At 35.8% G+C, this 25,586-nt stretch overlaps 2 protein-coding genes across 4 annotated transcripts in view; one reads left to right on the top strand and one right to left on the bottom strand.

Moving 5' to 3' along the window:
- Positions 1-1,019, bottom strand: part of MAPK10 (mitogen-activated protein kinase 10) — a 441,743-nt gene extending 440,724 nt beyond the window's left edge. For all 3 annotated transcript variants that reach the window (XM_032498595.1, XM_032498590.1, XM_032498619.1), the window contains exon 1: positions 648-1,019. The gene's annotated coding sequence lies outside the window, so the exon portion shown is untranslated. The remainder of the gene's footprint in view (positions 1-647) is intronic.
- Positions 1,020-1,218: 199 nt separating this feature from the next.
- Positions 1,219-25,586, top strand: part of PTPN13 (protein tyrosine phosphatase non-receptor type 13) — a 179,683-nt gene continuing 155,315 nt past the window's right edge. The window contains 1 exon segment of the mRNA XM_014563749.2: positions 1,219-1,723. The gene's annotated coding sequence lies outside the window, so the exon portion shown is untranslated.

The raw sequence follows: 25,586 nt of genomic DNA, 5'->3' as shown, positions 1-25,586 counted from the left end.
TGCAAGGCATATTTCACTGAACAGTTATTCATTTAGTAAATGAGATAATGAAAATTCAAGGGCTGCCAAAGGTAAATCATTACTATTAATTCCCTCATTCATCATGCGTGTACAGCAGCCTCAGGGGCTAGGGAACCCAGGATTGCAGCTTTAACTTTGCTTCAGATCTCTCCATTTTGGAACCAGCCATAAAGTTTAGATTCACCTAGGGTCCAAGACTAATTAACCCCCAAGTCTCCTTTATACCAGGTTTACCTTATACTCCTGAGAATAAACCCAAACTTCTGAAACTCAAATGACAAGATAGCATTCGCTCATGAATTCAGTAAGATTTCTTGTGAATTGTTGAAGCCCAAATCTTTCAGCTTGCAGGAGGGTAATAGCTGCTAGAACATACATTTGCCAAGTTGTAATGTGTAGGCCTATATAGAAAAACGGATGTTCTTTATTCTATTCGACTATGTTAAACCTTTTACTTAAATTTTTCAACTTTAGGATTACCTTAGTCTCAGAAGGAAAATAACAAGAATTTACATACTTTTTTCTTCAAAAATATGGCACTGAGAGTTTTCCTGAGGGCACTTAGGGTTGACCAAGTACTGCCACCACACCTTTGAAGATCACTTTACAGCTGTGGGAAAACTCACCGAGCTGTTTCCGTTGACCCCGCCATTTCCAAGTTGCTATATTGCTGTGGGGAGGTTGCTCTGCCCTGCTCTTTCTCATTCTTCTCCTCACCCTTTCAAAGCCGAAATCCGCCCGGTGTGAATATGGAAACAAGGCTGGAGGCAAGGAAGGGCGCGGGGGGAGGGGCTATTTAGACTGACAAGGGAAGAGCTAGCAGTTAGGCATTTTTCACTCTTCCTCACACTCCCCAGGGCCAGAACGTTCTGTCTCCGAAGTTGGAAGTGTGGGGGCGGTCGGCTGCATTTTCAACTTGGCCTAAAATTACGAGTCCAAGCCACAGGGGCTAGGAACTTTGCTGCCGGGCCATCAACTTGAGCGTCTGGCAAACTAGAAGAACGCGAAAAGCCAGGCCCAAGGCACTGGTTGTCATGGGAACCCGAGAGCCGGTCTCCCCGGCGACCACGTCCCTAGGGAGGGGGCGGGGCTAGAGGGCCGTCGGGCCAATGAGGCGGAGGGGCCAGAGGGGTCGGTGATTCACAGTCCTCCTGGAGTCCGGACAGGATTGATTGACGGGACCGGGGGCGGGGCCGGCGCGGCCGCCCTAGGTGGAGCCGGAGTGGTACGAGTAGCTCCCGCGGCCGCGGCGCGGCGAGGGTGACACACCATGATTCCGGCCCCTAGAGACCGTCGTGCAGGCGAGCAGCACTCCCAGGCTCCGCGGTCCGCCTCGGCAGCCCTCGGAGCCGGCTGCAGGAGTTGAGCCACCCCGCGCCAGAGGGTTTTGGCGAAGCCCTTGGAGAAGCGCAGAGCAGCAGAGAGCGGAGAGGGTGCGCTAGCGCTCGGGGGTTAGGCGGTCGGCCGGGGTCGCCGCTGGAGGGGCGTTTCCGAGGCGTGGAGGAGGAGGAGATGCTGCTCCTCTTCTCCCCCTCCCCAGGCTCCTTCTCCAGATTCTTCGGCCCACTCCCGCAGCCGTTTGGGGAAGAAGAGGTGGTGGCTCTCGGCGCCCGCGGCTGCTGCCGGCGGCCCGCCCCGACGCCGCGTCCCCGCAGCCCTCGCCCCGCGCTTCTGTAGCAGGACCGGGTCTCCGGGCGATCAGGTAAGGACTAGAGCTGTCCTGGGCTCTGGACTGCTTGTGCAGAAAGTGCAAACCGAAGTACACCGCACTTGCTCCCTTCCCCATCTCTGCTTTTGCTCCAGTTCCTAAAATCAACTCCTGTTGCCCTGGTGGAAGGAACTTGTCTTTGGTTTTAGTGTTTTGGTGAATTAGAGTAGGGGTGGGATGACTAGGGTGGGGAGGAATGAGATGAACTTTTGTTGTGAATTAGGTAGATCCAAGTTCTCCGCGGAGGAAAGCTGGATTCTTGGGAATTAAACTCCAGAGGGGGAGTAAAAGTTGTGGGGTAATAGGGAGTGACATTGCCCCATCATGCTGCTACAGCTCTGCTCTTTGCGTGCTAAAGGAAAGGCTCCCGGAGTCTGTTTCTAATTTCTGTAAATGACTGTGGACATGGTGTGGTTAGAGGCCGCCCAGAAGAATTTGTATATGTAAGGGCTCGGGGAAGAGGGGGTGGGGTGGTGGGAAAGAGGGGGCAGACGGAGAGACATTGCCTGATGCAAACTCTTTTATTGCACGCACACACACGCACACACACACACACACGCACACGCACACGCACACGCGCACACACACACACACACACACACACACCCTTCCTTGCCCGTACGTGCGACCGTGCGACTGTAGTACCGAAACTTTGGTAAAGTCAAGAAGTTTTTACGAAGTTTAAATTCCCTCTGTTGTGAATGTATTGGAGAAGGGGGAATGGGGAGAAATGTTAGCACTGAAATAGATTTACAGCAATACAAGTTTCATTGGCCTTACACATGTATCATCGACACCACACACTTCAACTAATCTCTTCGACAGCCTTGTGTCATTTTCGCTTAATTGCATCTTTGAAACAACAAACGCGGTGACTTCATAGGGAGCTGCTTAAAGCTGAGTTTACTTCTCAGAAAATGGGGCAATCGGGTTTATTTTCAAGGCGGGGACCTAAACAAAATGTAGGACACCTGATCAGTGGGTTGAAGGGAGCAAGTAACTAATTAGAAAGATTTTTAAATTTATGTCTACCGAGTTTGCAAAAGGATGGGGAAAAAAAAGAAGTCGCTGTATTATGAAACAAATGTTGGTATTTTCCCAAATTCTTGATGACTGAGTTGGCAGGATCAAAGTGAAAACTTGCTTCATTCGCATTGGTTGTGGCTACGGTACAAAGTATTTCTTGTGTTAATATAATTAGGAGCATTATTTATTAAATTCATGCACATATTGATTCAGAAGGTCATACAGAGGCGAATTGCTTTATCCAATCTTAAATTTATTATACTTTTTTCTTAATAACATTGTGTTCTAACTTTGATGTTCTAGAGACTTTGTGGGAGTATGTGTGGGGGAGATGGTAGAATGGAAGCTGGAATTAAAAATAGAAAAAATATCTAGGGGTTATTAAGAAGAGGAACTAATTTGCAGTGTCTTTCACTTCTACAATTAGAGTATTATGGCTTTTTCTTTTTTTTTTTTTAACCATTGTGTAGGTTTGTCTTTGAATTTACATTTGTCCCACCAAAACTTTTCCTTGCATATAAAGTCTACTTATTTTTCAGAGGGTGATTACCAGCATCTAAAAATATTTATAGCTTTTCATGTCACAAGTAAGACATACACAAACCATTAGAACCAGCATTGATTTAAAGGACAGATTTTGGTACTATGATAACGGTCAAAAATTGTTGGTTTTTTTAAATTTATTTTTTAATTGAAATATGGTCAGTTTACAATGTGTCAATTTCTGGTGTACAGCACAATACTTCAGTCATATAGGAACATAAATAATCTTTTTAACCCAAAGTTACTACAAGATATTGAATATAGTTCCTTGTGCTGTGCAGTATAAACTTGTTTATCTATTTTATATATAGTGGTTAGTATCTGCAACTACTCAGAAGTTATAAAACTTAAATTGCATTTTTCTGGAGGCATGCCTCAAATGGAGGAAGTGGATGTAAAAATTGGCCAATCAGTTGCTTTTGGTAGATGGTAGGTATGGAATTATGTATTTTTTTATTAAGAAAAACAGATTAAATCCTTGCCTTATTCTACTTTTAATAGGTTAAGGATTGGAAAAGCATCAGTGTGGCTTATATCAATCGAGGATGTATTATTTTTCCAGCTCATCTTATTGCCCAGCCCAAATATACTTAGAGACAGGGACTACTGGGGTATGCTGCTGCCACTGCTGCTTCCTCTTTGACAGAGTTTGTAATTTTTAAATAAACTATGAAACATTTTTTGTGGTCTAATTAAATTGTAATTAAAAGCCATTGAAATGGGAAGGAAACACGACCATACTCCTGCCAGTGCATGTAGGAGGTAGGAGTTTCTCCTGTCAACATATTCTTATTTTGGAAAATACTTTGAAGAAGTCTGTGCCATTAATTAGAATGGTGAATGGAAGGTTTTCTCCTGTCAGGTCTCTGATGTAACCAAGTGTGTCTCATTTGAGTTAATGTCCCTTTACAAGGTAAGGGCCTGAACAAGGAGAGAGGATATTGGCTCTCAGAAGGATTAATGCTGATGGGAAGGGTAAGGGTCTGTTGCTCTGCTCTTCCCATTTTTTTCTCTGAGAGCTTTTCTTAATTTGAAAATTAAGATGAGTTGAACAACTCAGGAACTGGGTTTTAAAAGTTTTTAGCGAGTAAGTTAATATGACATTCAGTGGTCTAAGTTAAAGTTACATACGCACTGTAAATATGTCACATCAAAACTGTGGTCTGTAAACTGCTCCAGGAGGAACGATTCTAGCAATCCTGTGAGTCTAGGGGGCAAAATGAAAACATCTTTAAGACTCCTGCCTTATTTCTGTTTTAGTGTCAGGCACTATGAATAAGCATCCTGTTCTATCCTGTCCAAAGAATGTACAAGTATAGCTAATAGCTTGTGAGGCAGTAGGAGACCAATTGTTTAACTTCTTAGAATAAAAAGCAGCAACTCCTGAATGGTCTAATGTTGAGGCCACTGTAGATTTGAACCACAGATGAACATATTTTTCCCAGAGTTTGCTATCAGGTGCTGAGGAAATACAGGAACAGGAACTGGTTTAAGCACCTGTTTAAGCGTTTTTTGACTTATCCTGTGCTCCACCATTGAACCTTGGTTTTTCTTTTTTTCTTTTTTTTTCTTTGATTCCAGTGTGAAAATTAACCGAAACAAACTTTCTCAGAGAGAATTCTACTGTAGTATAAAGAATGTGTACTTTACTGTCTCAGAAACGTGTCCAAATCCTAGAGAACGTCTTTAAATTTACTTTCCACATCTGTAAATAATTTAATAGTATCTACCTCCCAAGATATTTTGAGGATTGAAATTAAGTAATATACACAAAGGCGGCAAGTAAAAATTGACGCTCATAGTTTATTTCCTTCCTTTCTAATCTCTTTTTCATAATTGAACAACAGTCAATAATAGCAAAAACTTATGATTGTACACCCGAATCATTCCTGAATGTTTAGAACCTGTAACTCATATTAGCCCTCAGGGGTTTTGACTTGAATCTGGGTTGTTGAAAGGCCCTCTTTGGTGACCAGCAAAGAAATGTCCTTGGTTGCATACTGCATCTATGCTTAATAAAAGAGTTTTTCTTTCTAGTTTAGTGATACTTTGGCTGCATGTTAGAATCACCTGGGGAGCTTTTAAAAATCTTTATGCTCAGAACTCAGTTTAGACCAATTAAACCAGAACTTTGGGGGTGGGACCCAGACAACCATATTTTTAGAAGTTCCCTAATAAATTACAACATGGAGCCAACTTGTCAACTAATATTCTAGTCCTCTCTAGAAGGTGAATGTAAAAAACTTGATTCCCACAAACACAGCATCATTTTTATGTTGTAAAGTCCTTTCCTTTACATAAATCACAAGAATTTAAAAGAATAAAATACGTCTCAGAAGCATCTATGTATATGCCCATCTACAGGATTTTTATTATTTGAGTCAGAATTTAAGGTATAAATATTTCCCTCCAGTTCCTTAGAGCTGCACATGTGGTTAAATTTAAATGAATTTTAATTAGATGCAATTTAAAATTCAGTTCCTTATTCCCACTAGGCACATTTTAAGTGCTCAGTAGTCACTTGTGGCCATTAGCTACTGTATCGAAGAGCTGAGATACAGAACATTTCTATCATCACAAAAACCTAGAGGTTTTAAAATTTGTATTCCAATTTCTCATCATCTGAAATGATATATATATGATATGTGTATATATATATAGTAATTTCCTTCAGACTTATAATTTAAAATTATGTATTTTTGATAGTTTTTTTAAGAGGAGAAATATCACTTTTTTGATGCTTGTATTACCTCTCTCCTCAATTGCTTGTATCAAATTGTGAGGTTTTCCTTTTCAGAGTTAACTGAGAGGAGAAACTTGAGTTGTCCTTCTGTTTATTATTTATATCAGTACGCTGGGAATCTAACCAGCGGCTTCGTTGCTCTTGTACTATGGTCGTTTCAGGAAATAGAGAAGCTCATCACTTCAACTTATGTGTTAGGATTTGACTCAGAGTTTTTCTATCTGGAGAAGGTTCTTTTTTTTTTTTTTTTTTTTTTCTCTTACAAATAGAGACTCTTAGCTGTCATATGATATAATTTAACTCCAACAGAAAACCGTCTTGTTAGTTTTAACATGAACATACAGATACATGAGAAACTTTATTTCTTCCCGCAAGAAAGCATCCCCTTCAGCAAAAATGAGGCTCCTAAACAGTTTGAGATGATTAGAAGCTAACATTATGTCATGAATTTTAATAGTGTTTGTCACTTGTTAACCACTGATGCACAGCTTAGAAGAAACTGCCCTGTAGTTTATCTCAGCTGCACCCCCTCCTTAACAGACCTTAAAAAGGTCAAAAGTTTTCTTTATTGGGTTAATATGTTCTGAGTAGAAACACACTAAAATGGATAGAAATGGAAACAAAGTATTTTTAATTAAAGGTATTCCTTCTTTGTTTTTTGTTTTTTTTCCTTATTGGTAGATGCTGTATTTCTTTTTATGTAAACATATGTTTTTTTACCTACTCAGTTCAGACCAATTTGATCCAGAATGTTGAGAGTTATTTTATCAAAAGGATGTCTGATGGAATATTTTGTTTACAGTATCATTTTCATATTTTAATGCTTTTCCTTTTTGTTCTTGTGCAGTTGTGGAACAAAAATGAGCTATTCTTGTTGAATAATTTAAATTAAGGATAGAAAGATTCTATAACCTGAGAATGTGTTAAAAATATTCAAAGTTGGTGGGGTTTGGGGGGTTTTTGTTTGTTTTTTGTTGTTTGTTTGGAAGAAGGATATAGCCTGGGAATTTTTTAAAAGAAAGGAACCGTTTTAAGAAACTTAGTTACTTTTAGCACTGATGAAATATTAAGCGCTTTTTCTAGAAAAGTATACTTTTTCAAATGAACACTTAAACTATTAAGGGATTATTTATTGTAGATCTTAGTCAAATATATCTTCCAGAAAATATAGTGTAATCTAGTTTTTGAAGTAAAAAGAAATAATCAGTATTTTGACACAAGAGTTTCCCTTATTGTAAGATTTTGAGTGATAAATTCATTCCCCCCTCAGTGTCTTTCATATTCTTGACTTGTGCTGAGATGTAATTTCATGGGATTATTTAAACATAATTGGTTAAATTCATTCTTTACACAACCTATTTTGATTTTATTCTGACGCTAGTTTCTATACATAAAGGAAGGACCTTCAGGCAATGATTCAAATGTAGCATACCTCAGTTTTCTGAGTACTCTGTGAAAATTTACAAAAGCTAACGTATCCTTATAGTTGCACTTCATGAATGCTGAAATAAGTGTTTTTTTTTTTTAAAAACTGATCAACTACACTTCAGTTAAAAATGATAAACAAGAACCTCTTAGATTTAATAAAGCTGACACTTTAAAAATATATGTAATAAATATAATTTAGTTGAGGAATATCCAATTATCAAATCTAAACTAGCTGAAACTGTATTGTGGTTATATACCATTCAGTTGTGCTCAATCAGAGCTTTGAAATTCTGGCACTGCTTTGAGGTGTATAGAAATAAATAGCAAATAGGATATGTGTTATTATATACTACCTGGCAATATTGCTATTTTAGTTATAATTCAAGTCAACATATCCTTCCTAGTTCTATAATTCTTAAAGTTACAATGAAAAAATCTAGACCATATTATTTTACATTATTAAAATTTAGTGGGAATTTCCTTCAACTTTTAAATAAAATACTTAATATGGTCACACAATATATCACATTTGTTGTGTAACTGAAGACCAAACCGAGCTATGTTTTTTAAATAAGATTTCATTTGATTCTTTCTCAGTGTTTATGTTAGTACATCAAGACCTCATCTAACTTCAAAGATGTTTTAAGATTGTATTGAGATACTGAGATTTAACTAAAAAATAGATAATACTGTTCTTCCACCTAAAGGGGTATTAAAGAGTCACTGTTGGTGAACCAAGCCAGTTGAGTGATTTTCTAGTAGCAGTAATGGTGAACCTGGACTCATCTAACCACATTCTCATGGCCAGCTCCCTTTTTAATTGTTCTTTACTCAGTAAGTGTACATCAAATTCCTATACAGTGCCAGGTGCTCTACTAGACACTGGTGATACGTAGAGAGGACACATTTCCAAAACAGCAGGTAAATGGAATAGTCTATGGCCACATATCTTCAGTCATCTGAGTTCATGCCAGGTAAAGGAATCTGTTGACAGGATATATCCACACAGAACAGATGTGAAGATAAAAATTAAATAATATGTAAAAACTTTACAAATATGTGGGTACTGAACTGAATATATATGAATTGTTTTTAGATGCAGCTGTGCATGGTGTTGACTACTCCTGTCTGATTTAGAGAGACAGTATAGCATGGGATTTAGGGCATAGACTCAAGCCAGTCGGCCTAGGTTTTAATTTCTGACTCTGATATACAGGCTCTGTGATCTTGTGCAAATTTTTTACTGTGCTTAATTTTTCTCATCTTCAAAATAAGGATAATAACCAGGCCTCTTTTATGGAATTGTTGTAAGGACTAAATAAATTAATACATGTATAGCACTTAGAGCGATACTTAATGCATACTAAGTATATAATAAATATTAGCTATTATTGTTTTTGGTATATTTTTATTTATAACAAGTTTTTTTTTTTAACACTGGGTAAAAGTAATATATAAACTTAAATATGTTATTTTGTTTCAAAGTTTATGGCCCTACTTTGTTCCTTGGGCTCCATATTTATTTTTCTTTCACTTGTTACTTGAACTCATTGATATATGTAACCTGTACCTGATTTTCACACACACTTCATGAAACTTGTAGAAATGTCATCCTCTCCAGACCATTCATTTTTAGAACACTGTATCTCCTGTTTTGGAGCTTATTTTTAGAGCATATAGCATGCTGTTTTGAAGATCCTTTTTAGTGGTACATCTCTTCTTTGATAGTGGGTTTGATTCAATTAAATAATATATTCATGTTATAGAAAGGTGAGTGATTAAGGAGTATATAATAAGGATTAAGGAGAATTTAATGCTTTCAATTAAAATGAAAAATGGTTATAAAGTAAAAGAAGTGACTTTTAAAATATGACTGTAAACCTGATTAGAAAGGAGAGTCCCAGAAATGTCACTGATAATACTGTGTTTGAGGACAAGGGTATGTATCCACCCAAAATGTCTATTGTGAAAGTAACACTCTCAGATACATAAATTCTAATATATTTAAATGTACATGTTCACAGTCTCATAAACAGTGGTATTACTTAATATTTGTGAATCTTACATTGCTGTGCCGCGAGAGTAAATGTTGTGTAACATAACCTAAACTTCTTTAGCAAGTATTTGTAGACATTTGTCCTAACTGATACTGTGTGCACTTTTAGAACCTTGAATATACTAATATACCTTATGAATCTCCAAGATGATAACATATACAGTTGTCCCTTGGTATTCTCCAGGGGATTGATTCCAGGACTCCCATGAATATAAAATCTGAGGATGTTCAAGTCCCTTATATAAAATGGAGTATGTAGCATTTACATATATTACCCAGGCAAATCCTCCCATATACTTTAAATCATCTCTAGATTACTTATAGTATCTAACACAATGTAAATACTATGTAAATAGTTGCCAGTATGCAGCAAATTCAAGGGGGTTTTTGTTGTTTTTTTAAACCTTTCCTTTTTTTTTATTGAGGTATATTCAGTTTACAATGTTGTGTCAATTTCTGTGTACAGCACAATTCTTCAGTCATACATGGAATATACATATATTCATTTTCATATTCTTTTCACCATAAGCTACTACAAGATATTGAGTATATTTCCCTGTGCTATACAGTATAAACTTCTTTATTTTATATATACCAGTCAGTATCTGAAATCTCGAACTCCCAGCTTATCCCTTCCCAACCCTCTCCCTGTTGGCCACCACAAGTCTGTATTGTATGTCTGTGTATCTGTCTCTGTTTTGTATGTAAGTTCATCCATTTTTTTTTCAGATTCCACATATGGGGGATATCATATGGTATTTTTCTTTCTCTTTCTGGCTTACTTCACTTAGAATGACATTCTCCAGTGCTATCCATGTTGCTGCAAATGGAATTATTTTATCATTTTTTATGGCTAAGTAGTATTCCATTGTATAAGTATACCACAACTTCTTTATCTAGTCATCTGTCAATGGAAATTTAGGTTGTTTCCATGTCTTGGCAATTGTAAATAGTGCTGCCATGAACACTGGGGTGGAGGTGTCTGTTTGAATTAGGGTTCCCTCTGGATCTATGCCCAGGAGCAAATTCAAGTATTGCTTTTTGGAACTTCCTGGAATTTTTTTTCCCCCATACATCTTCCATTCCAGGTTGATTGAATCTGTGGTTGTGGAACCTGTGGTTACAGAGCGCCAGCTATGTATCATTTTCATTTATTTATTTGACCACAGAAAGATTTATAGAATATCTCTTAGCATCTCTCATGATAGGAGCACTGATTTGGGAACTATTCTTTGTACTCAGCCCTATTCTAGTCCCTACAATGAATTATTTGTTTTACCTCTTCCAATTAAAAGTTGCATTGGGTTGCTAGTACAAGAGACCTAGCATAACAACGGCCTAGAGAAGACAGAGATTTATTTTTCTCTAATATAAAGTCCAGATGTAATACTCCAGAGATGGTATGGCCGTTTCAAGACATGGCAATGAACCTGGACATCTTTTTTTTCTTCTCCACCTCTTTAATGCATGGTTTTCATTCTCAAGATGGCCACATGGTTACAAAATGGCTGTTAGCATTCTGTTCAAAGTGTTGTCCTTCTAGGCAGACAGAATATGAAAGAAATGGAGGAAGCGGCACAAAAAGGTGTGCCTTCCAGCTGAGTCAGATCCTTTTAAGGAATTTTCTTCAAAGCCTTACCCAGTGACTGCTTATATTGGCCATCCGTATATCAAGGGATGCTGGGAATTCTTTTTTGCTGGGCATTTGGCTGTCCCAAAAGTAACTGAAGAAGGTAGATATTGGGGATCCAATTACTGTTTTCTCCAGGTATCCTAACATCTGACTCTGTTTGTTTCCATTTAATAAAATGTAGTTGTTGTACATAGGGATAAATTATAGACCCTATGCTAGGTTTGGGCGGTGGGCTTGGTTTTTATCAACTTACCACTTGATATCTAGCACTTAAATTATGCTAATTAAAGTGTCTTGACCCTAGAAAATAATTAAGAAACTGGATTCATACTCTGTGGAGGCTCACAGCCATTAGGACTGTTTAGTACTTTGCATTGTTTGATAACCTAATTCCTTACAATAAATATGTATCATGCATGTAATTTTTAAAAATCAGTATTTAACCTACTATTAAATATTAAATTGAGTTATTGTTAACCTTTAATGAGACAAAATTAATATATTTATATCTGTCCTTAAATGTTTAGCTTTTTTGAAAACTAAATCTAGGTAGTGCCATGATTTGTTATTCACACTCAAACATAAATTTAGAAGCATAATATAGAAGAAAGGGTACAGATTTTGAATTTAGGTTGACCTTGGTTTGCATTTTAGCTCTTTTAGTAACTAGAGTTATTTTGGATAGGTAATTTGAGTCATTTTGGATAGGTAATTTTATTTGTCTGTGTCTGATCTGTAAAATGGAAGTAATAATATCTACCTCATAAGGTTCCATGAGCTTTATTTCTGACTCATTACAAATATGAAATGATTGGGCACAGCCCATGGATTCAGTTTACAAGAATTCTTTACCTTTCACTTCCATTTTCATCTATATATATTGGGCAAAACAGCAACCTAAGAAACCTGATTAATTATACCGAGAAAAAAGAATGACTTATCTCCTTATTCACTCAGATTTTAGCCTCTAGTATACATTGTGCAGATGTACAGGTAAAATCTTTTTAGACATAGTAGCTACATATAGGTCACTTTAAAACTTAAATGGTTGACATCTTAAAGGAAATAAGGTGGACAGATCTTCCATGTTCCCTTGAATGTGTGAAAATATGGAAATCGGTAGAAAAAAATACCCACAGGATTTTGACTTCTGTTGAAATAGCACCAGTATGAATGTTTTACAAGGAATATAAATTAATTTTTATTGTAATGTCATATGTTTCTTACCTAAACTAATTATACAGCTATAAAGTATTTGACTGACTACTCTATGTTCAGGATTGTTTTCTATATATTGAAAAATACTGCAAAATAAAATGAAAATGGTTCCTACCAAAAAACTTAAAGTCTAGGTTAAAGAAAAACACAGATAGGAAAGATAGGAAACCATATGTGTTTTACAAAACAATGAACAAGTACAGTAAAAGTTTTAAGGAAAAAAAGTGTAGGTTGATCAAAGGATTCACTTGGTCAGAGCTTCAGCTGTCTTGAGGACATTATTAGATGCCTGGGAATGAGCATGGTGTGTCATAGAGCAGAATAAAAGATACAAGTGAGTCAATTCAGGAGGGAGGAAGTGTTAAAAAGAAGTGCTGAAGATGGCATGTGAAAATGAGTAGAGTAGGGGAACAGAAAAGGAAGTGTCTAAAGAGTAAAAGAACTAAGAAAGTGTAATATGAAAGACAGCACATTAGGAGAGTCTGTTGAGGAGTACTTGACCAACAGCAGCAGATGCCATAGGGAGCCAAAGAAAGACGATGAAAGAAGAGTGGAAGAAAAAGAACAGTGTGATCAGTAGAGTGTTAGTACCTTAAAACAACCATTTTACTATACCGATAAGGACAGGAATAGAAAGGAAGTTGGCAAACAGGATGGTATTTGTTGGCAAAATAGGTGAGATTTGGATGATCTAGGAGATTTCATGGTGAGAAAAATTTATTAGATTGGATATGGTGAAAGAACAGATTCTATGAGATTAAGAGATTTAAAATTCCAGAAAGTGTGCAAAAGAGTAATCTTTCATGGGGCTCTGTCTGGATGGGAAAGAATGAGCTCTAGGTAGAGCTGTTAGCTTTGGTCATAAGAAGAGCAGCTTTTTTCTGTAAAATGGAAGGGAATGTTACAAAGATAGATGTGGGCCTGTTGATGAATAGAAATGAAAATAAGGTTCTGTAAGAGAATTTACACTTAATGCCATTATCTGCAGACAGTGCTGTCAGAAGAGGCAAGCTTTTGAGTATGATTTGTTAGTGGTGGAGAATTGGAGGTTTGACGAGAGATGTAAAGGTTAGAAATCATCACTACTGGGAAAGTAATGGGAGATGATAAAGGATTTATAGGCCTTATGACTTTAAATTTGAAAATTTGAACAGTGATGACCTAAACCCACATCTGCAGAAAATGAAGAGTAAGGTACAGGGATTGTTGCAATCAAGTAAGATATGGGGCCTATAGTAATAAGGAAACCTCAACGAGGCTGGGAAGATTGGTTGAAATGGAAAGTGATTTTACTCAGCACTTTCTGAATTTGCTCAGTAAGCCAACTATTGATCAAATCTAAGATATTTATTATTTGCTGCTTTCTGCCACTTGTTAGAACAAGCTGACCAAGGATCTTGACTCTAAAGTGTGTGTGATGTTTGTTCAGTTGAAAATGATGTGTGAATTAGTTACTGCTTGATACACTTAATCTGGAATTGGGGATTGTCTTTAAAAGGAGCCATCTACACTATAAATTCAGAAAAAGTGTTAAAGTCTCATCCTGTTGTTTAATATTGTGCTACAGTAGTTGGGTTTTTTATTTGCTACTAGTGTGACTTTACTGTTAGCCTTTATACTTATTTATTATTAGTTATCACTAGGATTCACAATTTTACGTTAACTGGGAATCTCTTCTGCAAATTGCTTTGGCTCCAAAAGAACTTTCTATCCTCTTAGAAGTTAGCATTGTACTTGACAGATATCAATCCCTAAAAAGTTTTGAAATGAACCTCATTAAATTTTTAATTCAGATTAATGTTTTATCTGCTATACCAAGTGTGATTGTTTAAAAAGTAAAATTCAAAAGTATATTTAGTACTTTACCAACTCAGGACTTGATATATTTTTTGAATCCTGAAACAACATATACAAAACTTCTTGGCTATCTACGAATATTTGATTGATTGTCTAAAGTCACTTAGTTGATTGTTAAGTAACAGCAAAATTCACTGTAGGCCTATAAAAATAATATCTTGGCTGGCCATGTCATCTAAAAGATTAACCACCATTGCCCTGATTAATAAAGTGTCCATAATGGTGGCTGGTGCATTTTCCTCTTCTGTTTTTTATATTACCAAATAGTTCTAAGAAAAAAAAAACAACTAGAGGAAATAATGTTACTCTAGCTTATAAATTACTCCTGGTTCACTTAGCATCCTTTTAAATATATTTGACCTCATCATGTGAAAAAGACTTAATCAAGAATTTCTTACTGTCTAAAGAGAAACATGATATATGCTATAAACTACAAAATTCATATTTATGATTCCGTTAAAACTATTATTTAATCTTTTAAAAATTTATTTAAATCCTCTTTTACTATGCTAATACAGGACATTATAAAGGTTTTTATATCTCTGTATTTTAAGAGTTAGCTTTTTAGACTGAACAAATTTTTTTTTTTAATTTAAAAAAAAATGTATTTTTTCCCCTTAACGGAAGCACTGGCAGTTGAACCCAGGACCTCATGCATGGCAAGCACATGCTCTACCACTGAGCTCTACCTCCCACCCACTGAATAGTGTTTTAAAGGCCAATTATATGGGGCAGCAGTTTGTAACTATGCACCAGTGCCGTCATACTCTGTAGATTAAGCCAATAATTTATACACAAACCACACATGTATATGTTTATGATATCTTTCAAGTAACCTAAGTGAAAAGTGAAAATAGTTCTAATGACAAGATACTATTTGTGTATTTACTACATGCTAGGCACTATTTTAAGAATTTAAAATAAGATATTAGTAATTTTTATAAGAAATCTATAAGATAGATGTTATCATTCTTATTTTACAGGTGAGAAAACTGAGGCTTAGAGAGGCTTAGTGAGTTGCCATAGATCACACAGCAGGTTGGTAGTGGAGCAGGGATTTTGATCCATGTCTGTCTGATTCCACAGTCAATTATCTTAACCATAACTTCTCCTTTAGTATCTTTTAACACAAGGAATATCAAGGAGAAGCAAAAAAGTACCTCAATTTACATAGGAAATGTGGAAGAGAACTCCACAGTCTATGTTGGAATCTAAGTTTATGGAATTGTTCATCTTTAAAAACATGTTGTTCTTGAAATGGTAGTGTATTTTCTTTTCAGCTTTTTTCTCCCCAAGGTCTCCCCCTACTAACTTGTGGTCTTCCTAGCATTAAGTTCCTATAAACTGTTGGGTAAAGGTAAAAAACTGTCCTTTTGAAAATGTTTTTAAAGTGTTTAAATGCTCATCACAGCATTATTTGCAAAGGTATAAAATTGGAAACAACATAAATAGTTTACAGAGGAGGAATGGTTTTAAGTATACTAAATCCTCATAATGGAATTTTGTGATCATCAAAAATTAGTTGATGAGAGGTTGTTTATTACATGGAAATATAATGTTAAATGGAAAAAAGATAAAGCTTAGTAAATAAAGCATGATTATAGTCATAGTTTTTGTTTTACTTTACTTTTTATGAAAATTTTCAATGTAAAAAGGCCAGAAAAAAACAAATAGGCCCAACATGGTGATGTATAAAGGAAAATCAACCTGTTTTAGAGTAGAAAGATTAGATTATGAAGAATTAAAATAGAAGCTATTCTGTTGAATTGAGGAATAGATTATGATATTTTGCCTGAAGACTTTCTTTTTAATTTGGAAGGGGCTTACTGATTGTAATACATCAAGTTATCTTAGCCAGTGCTTTACATGAACTAGAAGATGTAGTTGAGGCTGGATCATTTTTTACCAGGATGTTTAGATAATTATAATGATAATACACACTTATAAAATATGCTGTTTACTAAAAAATTAATTTCTCAAAACAACCTTAATGTAGATACTGCTAATACCTCCCATTTTTTTCAGATAAGGAAACTGAGGTAGAGTTAGATTAATTTGCCCAAAATAATTATAGATGATTTAGTGGAAGAGCCAGCATTTTGAATCTAGGTAGTCTGTTCCAACAACTGTGTACTTTATTGCTACACACTAGATATTTTAATAGTGAAAACCATTTGTAACTTATAGTTCAGGGTTAGAAGTAATGATCTTATTAAGGTGTGGTCATTAAGAATAGTTCATGGCCAACTCTCCATTCCATCCTTAGTGCACTTAAAAATCGTCCTTTGGTTTTGTTGACAGCTGTATTTACAGAGCCCCGAACTGTTGGTGACTGCTAACAAAGTTTCTTTTTTTCTCCTTTGAATCAACTCTTTCAGTAGGCTTGCGTGCTTTATATGTGGTGGTATAAAAAGTGCCCAATAGGAGAACTACAAAAGTTTCTAAATTTTAGTTTATCATATGGTTTTAAAATTCATTCACAGTATAAATTAGTCGACATTTGCTCTTATTTACAGAAGCAGAATTTGTATCCTAGAGCTCTCTGAAACATAAAATCAATATTTAACTCTTTCCCTTAACTGTCTTCACATCCTTTTTTTTCCCACTTAAGAACTATATACTATTTTCATGCAAATAGTGACATGATCATGCAGGTTTTTTTGTTGAGTAAACAGTTTTGTTGCTCTCTGAAAGGGTGAGTTGTGCAGACTTTGTTATAGCAGATAAAGTTTCTATTCTTATTTTTAAGTATCTTATTTTTTAGAATAGATGAGATGTATATTGTGCAAGATTGAGCAGTACACAGATTGAAAAGCAAGTCGTCTTTCTGTTCCTATCTCCACGTCCCCTGTGGGTGATCTTTTGTTAGCCTTCACTTTCAGTCCTGTCACCAGACACAGGAGGAAACAGTAATGAATGATATGCCAGACAGATGTTTTAGTCTTCCTTAGAGTGAAACTTTACATGCACCCTCTTATTATGGTAAAAAGTTCTTTGTTTTTGAAAATAATTTATACAAAGTCCTCCTTTTTAATATATTTAACAATATATCTTTATTTTTCTGGTTTTTGTTTCTCTCCCCCTCAAATTACCTCATTAGTCAAATATTTCTTACACTTTTGACCTGTTAATCCCCATTCTTTTATTACCAGTTAGAAATCAGTAGTAGAAGCAAACTTGAATGTCTTACCACTAATACACTGTTTTGTTTATTAGGTTGAAATTTTTCTTTTAACTGAAGTTGATAAATATTTGGTACAGTCGAAATTGGGTCAATTTACAGTTGGAAGGGGAACTTCGAGCTATTTCAGTTCTCTTATGGAGCAATGAGTTAGAAAGAAACCCCAAAACATAGAAATTTTTGTTACATAGATGCTTGATATATAGCAGTTTTTTTTTTAGCATGCTTGCTCTTCTGGTTTTCTTGGTTGAAGCATGAAAACTGAAGACTAAATATGGAGTTACTCAGACTGTATACCTCAAGTTCAGATTTTTTTCCTGCTTAAATAGAGTGCATTGGGAGGAAAAGTGTGTGCCAGAGCATAATTTTTTAGTAATATTGTTTCAGCTCTCTGCAATTATGCTTACTTTTATGTGTACCTTTTGAAACAGAGGCAACAGGTAGGGTAGATTGTAGTTTCCAAACATGAGCTATATCTGAATTATTGGTTAAAAATAAACATTTTGGAATACTGTCTAGATCCCCAGGAATCTATAGTTTTTAAAAATGTGCCCTAGATACAGCTATCCTACAATTGGTAGAAAACTAAGTACTCTTTGCAATGTATCTTTCTAGGAATCCTCTCTCTCCTTTAAAAAAAAATATTTTGGTCAAGCTTTCTTATATTTGTTCTCTGAGTTAAAAAAATACAAGTTACTTTGTTGGAATAATATATGTTCCCTGGATCAGGTGTCAGTAGCTTAAATACCTGCAGGGGCAGGAAGGGCCAGAGGTAGTTGCGGGGAGAGGAAAACAATAATGAATGATGGACAGTTGTGCTGAACTAAAGGGCTCAGACTATAGCTAAAGGGAGCATCTGCTTCCCACTTTGAGTGCTGCTGCATCTCCTTTTTTTCCCAAGATTTTTATATGAAATCTCTCCAATTTGTGAAGTCTTCCTGTTTATAGATACTGGCCACAAATTCACACTTTTGTAAAATAATGATGTGGTCATTGCTTTATAGGCCAAACACCACATGTCTGCAGGCCAAGTAAATCCCCTGGGCAACCTGTGCCCTAGATTATCTTAACCACCTTACACTTGTATGAACTTGCCGTATTTTGTTTTGACGTTTATTAAAGGATAATAATGATAATAATTCTTCCAGCTGTCTGCTTTGATTGATATTTCACTTTAGCATATTAGTTAAGTAAACATTGGATTTTTGAGTAGGAAGAAAGAAAAGAACAAGACTGTTTCTTAAAATATATAGAGGACAATGTCTGGTGTGTAAATGTATCAAAGACTTGGTTTCCATGATATTTCTTAGAAATATTTCATTCTCAACCCCTTTCTTTCTCAAAGTCTGTCATTCTTCCTTCCTTTCTCCTGCCTGTACATTCAGTATCTCCATACTCCCCCCATGAATGTTCTTTTCATTTGCGAGAGTTCTAAAAGAAAAATCCTTCGTATAGAAGCTCTATAGAATGAAAATTACTTTGTGACTTACTTAGCCGCACGAACTTCTAGGCATTCTTCTCCACAGCATTAAAATTCCTTAGCCTTCATACTGTTTCTTTCAACTGTGCTTTTTAAACAGAAGAATGACTGCCTTTAAGGCAGTCAGTGAAAAGACTCACACAGTAACAATCTAAAGGGGCAGCCTCATAACCACATAAGATTTGACCCCAATCCATCAGGGATAATTGAATTGAGATGCCATTTACAGTGGTTTAGTACAGAGAAATAAACATAATAAACCAGCAAAACTTCTGCTTCTAGCCAAGATGGAGTAACAGGGACAAGATTTATCTGACAACTAAAATTGTGTAAAGTATTAGAAACAACAATTTTCAAGACACTGGACATCAGGCAATGAAAGAGTGATATCCTTGAGAGTTGGAAACAAGGTGAACCTTAACGATGGCTTAGCTTACTAAGCCTGAGAGCGTTTCTAGGCCTGTGGTGTAAGGAATAGGAAACCAGATGGAGAATGGTAGACACCCTGAATTCAGGGCATATTGCTGAAAAGTCTATGGAGAATAAGGCAGCTAGAGTTAACAGGACAGAGTAGTGGAGAGGCAAGAACAGCACAGAGAAGGAACCCCAGGGATCTAGAGGCTCCCCTTCGTATTCATCTGAGAACTCAGTACACACATGCATGTGGGGAAACTTCTTGAGCTGTAAAGGAACCATACAAAAGGATTAGAGGGAACAATATTTGTGTATTCCAGCAGGGCTGGAAATAGTGCCTATTTCCACAAACCAGACTGGAAAACCTCAAGATTCACAGGACATTAGGTAGAGTACACAGAAGAATCTTGCACCTAAAATGAGCCCTACACTGAGCATTGCTCTGGGCCAGAATAACAAATCTTAAAAGCTAGACCCAAAAGGATCAAACTTAAAAGTTTTCAAATAATTTACCTTCACCTCAAGCAAAACTCAAAATATTTATAAACATACTCTATATCCAACATGGTGAAATTGACAATATATGGCATCCAATACAAAATTTCCAGGCATGCAAAGAAACAGGGAAATACAATCTATGATGAGAATATAAATCAATCAAACTGACTCTGAACTGACAGAGAGGTTAGAATTAGCAGATAAATACATTAAAATGATTTTATAAGTGTATTCCGTATGTGCAAAAGTTAGTAGCAACAGAATGAGCTACTAAATATGATAACTATAATGTCTGAGATGAAAAATATGTGGGATGGGATTAATGGCAGATTAAACGTTACAGGAGAAAAAATTAGTAACTTGAAGACATACCTGTAAAATTATTCAAAATGAAACACAGAGGAAAATAATTTTAAAAAATAAACAGAACACCAGTGAATTGTGGGATAACTTCAAGTGGCCTAATATACCTGAAATTTGAGTCCCTAAAGGAGGGAAGAAAGAAGGCCATGATGAAAAAAATATTTGAATAAATAATGGCTGAAGCTTTTCCAAATTTGATGAAAACTCTAAACACACAGATTCAGAATCTTAATGAACCCCAAGCGTGAGGAACATGAAGACAATTACACCAAGGTACATCATGTTCAAGCTGTTCAAAACCTGTGATAAAGAGACAATCTTAAAGGCAGCCAAAGAAAAAGAGGAACAAAGATAAGGATGGCAGTGTACTTCTTGTCAGAAAGAGTGCAAGCAAGAAGACAGTGCAACAACTTCGTTAAGGTGCTGAAAGAAACTGTCAACCTAGAATTTCTCTACCCAATGAAAATCTTTTAAAAATGAAGTGAAATAGGCTTTTACAGAGGTATGGTAGCTGAAAGAATTCATCCCAGCAGAAATGTTGAAGCCCTTCAGACAGAAAAGAAGTGATACCAAATAGATACCAAGTGAAAATGCTAACTACAGTAGAAAGTACAGATTTTTTAAAAATATTTAAATGTCTTTAAAAGGTAATCTATAAAAGGCTGAGAAAAGTAGACTAATAGGCCTACTCTATAAGAATCCCCCAAAATTCAATAATGAAACATTAATGGCTAACATTTTGAGCACTTACCTTGGGCAGAGAGTTTTACTTACATCATTTCATTTAATCCACCTAGCAACCCTTTACTTAAGTACCATTATTATTTTCCTATTACAAATGAGGGAAGTAAACTATAGGAGGGTGAAATAACTTGCCAAGATTATGCAACTGTTAAATGAATGAGCAAGGACTTAAACTCATTCTGTCTGACTCTAAAGCTTAGGTACTTTACCATTTCTTTACACTGCCTTCCCAGGGAAGGAGCAAATAGTATAGGACATTTGATCACAGGTCAGAGAAGATCAAGTAAAGAGTCAAAGAGGAAGGAAAGAGATGCTGGCAGACAGCTTGGCAGATATCATCAATTCCTTTTGTACGTATCAGATTATCCTAGTTGAATGGTCAAGAACACTCAACGTGGCAGCTTTAACTCTCATACTTTTTATCTAATGTTTTTTAAATATAACATTTACACAGATATGGGAGCCAATAAGTTTGGATGTCTGTTTTTAGCTTCACGTAGTTCAGAATGTGCCCTCTGGAGTTATGCAAGGGGGAAAGCATACCCTTGTCTGTCCAGGGAGGTGATGAATCTCTCTGTGCAGAGAGCCGGCTCTTATATCACTTCAGCCAGGTCTCTCACCAGTTAGTTAGACTACAGTCTTAAGATATTTAATAATTTTTCACTTTCATTTTTAAATAATAGTTGTAACATTTTATGACTTGACTTACAAGATCAGCTAACTGTAAAAAAAAAAAAAATGTTTTTATTTGTACCAAGAATAACAGTGTTGAAGTTACATGGGAGTGGTTTAAAAATACCTATAGATAAAGATTGGTACTTTTTTTTTAATGTGCTTGTAATTTCTTATGTGCAAAAAACTTTTCCTTTTCTTTTTAAAGGTAATTGATTTTTAAGCAAAAATAATAATGTAGTATGGAATTTATAACACATGTAAAAGTAAAATGCATGGCAATAGCACAAAGGTTAAGAGGAGGGAAATGGAAGTACAGTTCACCCTTGAACAGCACAGATTTGAACCACATTGGTCCACTTACATGCAAATTTTTCAGCAGTAAATACAATGGCACTATGTGATCTGCAGCTGATTGAATCTGTGGATATGATGGGCTAAGTTATACACAGATTTTCAACTGCACAGAAGGTCAGTGCCCCTAATCCCTGTGTTGTTCAAGGGTCAACTGTATACGATTGTGAGTTCTTATATGAAATGATATAATATCATGTGACGGTAGACTGGAATAAGTTAAAGATGTGTACTATAAATTGTATAGCGATGGGGGGAGGGTATAGCTTAGTGGTAAGAGCATGTGCTTAGCATGCATGAGGTCCTGGGTTCAATCCCCCATACCTCCATTAAATAAAGAAATAAATAAACCTAAATTGTATAGCAATAAGTAAAATAACAGAGTTATAGCTAAAAGCTAACTAAAGAGATAAAATGGAATCATAAAAATCATTGTTAATCTAAAGGCAGGAAAAGAAAAAAAGGGGTGGGAGGAAAAACAGGACAAATAAAAAACAAATAGCAAAACAATAAATCCAACTATATCAATAATCATATTAAATGGCTTAGACACCCTAATTAAAAAGGCAGAACTTGTCAGATTGTATTAAAAAATCAACAGCAAACTATATGCAATCATGGTTAAAAGTAAAAGGATGGAAAAGATATACCATGTTAACACTCATTAAAAGAGAACTGGCTGTATTAATATCAAACAAAGTAGATCGCAGGACAAAGAATATTACCAGGATGAAAAAATACCATTTTATAATGACAGCAGGGTTCATTGATCAAGAAGATTTAAGAGTCCTAAACATTTATACTCTTAATAACAGAGCTTCAAAATACTTGAAGCAAAAACAGAACTGCAAGTGAAAATTGACAAATCCACAGTTGTAGTTGGAGATTTCAATATGTCTCTCTCAGGAACTGACAAAACAAGTACAGACATACCTTGGAGATACTGTGGGCTCCGTTTCCTTTTATCATTTCTTGGTGAAGTTATTTTTTGGTTTGACTTTTAAGAATTTCCTTTACCTTTGACAGAATACTTTTGTCATAGTCAATTAGTCAATTCAAATAAAAAAAAACATTTGGGATTTTCAGATAAATGTAATCACTTTGGTCTTTTACAAAGAAACAAAAGCCATAAGAATTTATTTCCTGATATGAAGTTTATGCAGTGTTGGCCACAGATTAAAACAGAGCAGTCCTGTAATGGAGAATGTAAAACTTGGTTATCCAAAAATCTCAGTACTAAAAGAATGGTACCAATTCCAGTAAGATATTGTTGATTTTGGAAATACCTCTAACATTAGACAGCTGAGATATAGACGTAGGTTTAAGAAAGCTGAAATGCCCTTCATAAAACAGCAGACTTAAGAATTACGCTTTTTTTTTTTTTTTAGTGGAGGTACTGGGGATTGAACCCAAGACCTCTTGCATGCTAATCATGAGCTCTACCGCTGCGCTATACCCACCCCCCACCATGCTTGGTTTTTGAATGAAGAAAAGACCTGTTAGGGATATAATTGCACTGCTTCCCTAAGATGTAATTACTAATGGAAGTAAGAGATGGTCATCCAGGTTCTGATTATTCACTAACAAGTTTGAATCTGCTACTGAATTGCATATTAATACTAAGATATAATTTAGTACACATTTGTTCTTAGCTTTTTTTTTTTTCCCCCACCAAGAGCTTAAGAATTAATTGACCTATTAGGACTGACTTTCTCATGGTCTACTGATCGGAACTAGAAGTTATGTTTTGTTGATATAAGTGAAATTTTAGAAGGCATATGCTATTGAACTGATTTTGTTTTCCTTAACTGAACACTTTTAAGTTAAGACTTGGCTCACTTCCTGATAGTACAGATGCAAAAATTGCATAGTGACTATGCTAGTAAAGTTTGGCAAGTCATTTTTTAAGTTGAACTATAAAAATGGTCAAATATTGTCAATTTCATATACTGCAGCCTCATAGTTGAGTATATTTCTACAATACAGGTACAAAGTGTTTTTTATTCAGTAGAATATTTGTGTAACTCTGTTTTGATTCTCATTTCCATTCCTTGCTATCTGTCAGTCTTCAGACTTAACTACTTATATAAAAAGCAGGAAGCAACTTGTCTGAAAATGACTGACGTATTAACTTGCATTCATTAGACCATTTTATAGACAATATAATGTTAGACTTGGAACGCATGTTAGAGGTCACCTAAGGCCACCCCACGCACCTAACATAGGAAAATTTGACAACCCTACCTAATAGTTATTTCCCTCTGCTTGGCCACTTTAGAACATTACCTCAAGAGTTTTTCTATATTGTTAGAAAGTCTATATTTTGAACTGAAGATTACCTAATTTTAACTGATTGGTCTCAATTCTGCATTCTGTTAGAAATACTATAAAAAGACTACTCCTTCCAGAGGGCAAATGTTTTAACATTGGAGGATAGGCATGTTCTACTCCTGCTCTCATCCCGAAGAGAAGCAGTCCCAGCTGTTCCCAGTTGTAGTCATAGACTCAAAATCTTAAGATTTGAGAAACTTTAAGGATTATTCCAGTGGTTATCAGATGTACAAGATCTATGCTGCTGTCAATTTGAATTCCCCACATTGCCTGATGCAGTGCCTTTTAAATAATGAGCACTAAATAAATCTTTATTATATAAATGTGAGACTAAGAGAATAAATGGAGTTTAAGTTTATTCAGTCAGTCAGTAAAAATTTTTGAGAATCTGCTTTGTACCAGGCACTATCCTAGACATTTAGGTATACACCAATTAACAAGAGACCAAATTTTCTGTTTTCATGAGTTTTGTATTTGGCTGTGAGAAACATTCAATAATAATTAAATCTATAATATAGCATCAGGTATTGTAAATGCTGTGAAGCATTATAAAATTGGATAAGGGTGTGGAGAAAATTAGGGACTGGGTATTTAAGGAAAATCTTTCTGTGAATTAATAGTCAGTCAAGAGCTGAATAAAGCAAGGAGGTTAAGCCCTGTGGATATTTGAGGCGGGGATGGTATAGACAAATGCAAGGGCTTGCATCACCGTTGCTGGGGTTGAGTGTGTCAGAACTGAAGGGAAGAATGAGTGGGTGAGGTGTAGAGGTAGCCTGGGGAAAAATCATGTAGGGAACTGTAAGCCTGAATAGGGAGCTGAGATTTCATTCCACGTGATGGGAAACCATGAAGCAGAGTGACATTATTAGATCTACATTTAAAAAGGATCACTATTGGGAGGAGACTACAGGGGCAAGAGGGGAAGCAAAAAGACCGTTTATAACCTCATTGTTGTAGTTTTCTAGACTTTCACCGTTCACTATGGTAGCCACAAGTTACATGTGACAGCTTAAGTTAAAATTAAATAAAATTTAAAAATTCAGTTCCTTTCTTGCACTAGCCCCATTTCAAGGGCTCAGCAGTCACGTATGGCTATTGACTTTACTGTGTTGGACAGCACAAATGTAAGATATATCTATCATCAGAGGTTTTATTGCAGAACACTGTTGTAGACAATACAGAGTAGCCAGTAGAGGTCTCAAAACTTACCAAATATATTCAAGATATATTTTGAAAGAAGAGCTAACAGATTGGATGTGGGATATGAGGAAAAGATAGAAATCAGGTGACTCCAAACTGCAAAGTTTGGGGCCTGA

This window comes from Camelus ferus, chromosome 2 (assembly GCF_009834535.1).
Source record: "Camelus ferus isolate YT-003-E chromosome 2, BCGSAC_Cfer_1.0, whole genome shotgun sequence".
NCBI classification, from domain to species: domain Eukaryota; kingdom Metazoa; phylum Chordata; class Mammalia; order Artiodactyla; family Camelidae; genus Camelus; species Camelus ferus.
Note: the sequence above shows the minus strand (reverse complement) of the source record. Positions and strands in the feature narration are given on the sequence as shown.